Source organism: Entamoeba nuttalli (genome assembly GCF_000257125.1).
Source record: "Entamoeba nuttalli P19 unplaced genomic scaffold asmbl_5811, whole genome shotgun sequence".
Lineage (NCBI taxonomy): Eukaryota > Evosea > Mastigamoebida > Endamoebidae > Entamoeba > Entamoeba nuttalli.
In genome coordinates, this window is record NW_008577692.1 from 462 (window position 1) to 1,105 (window position 644).

A 644-nucleotide genomic window follows, 5' to 3' on the forward strand; every position below is an offset into this window, starting at 1 on the left:
CTCACTGGGTGTGAATATTTCATTTGAAATAAATTAAATCATCATTGATTTATCTCAATTTGTATTTTACATTTTTCATTCATTGAAGATGAACAAAATATTCTTATTCTTCTTTGTTTTTATTCTTTTTTATTTCTTTTTCTTTTGTTTTTATTCTTTTTATTTCATTTTCATTTATTCAATATTAAATTATTTCAATTACGATGATTCGTTTTAGTGTGAAACATTTTGATCTTCTTTTCAATAAAGTAATTTTATTATTCTTTGATATTCATTTGATTCTTCTTGACATTATGATTGTGTTTGATCATTTTATTTATACACAAATATCACCATAATATCAAAATAAAAATCAAAATAAACAATAATCTCTTTGATTATTTAAATAAATTGCATTTTGTTGATCTTTAATATCAAATTTCTTCATTCTTTCTATCATTAATTTTGTTTCTAATGAAATTAAAAATGATTTTGATTCATTTATAAATTAATCATTTTATCAAATTTAGATTTAAAATATCCTCTAAATATATTTCATTCTGTTTCTTCATTAAGATTTTTATATTTTCTTTATTTATTATTCTTTGTTTAAATAGGATTTATTTTTATTCAATTCATCTTTATCTGAATCAAATAGTATATTG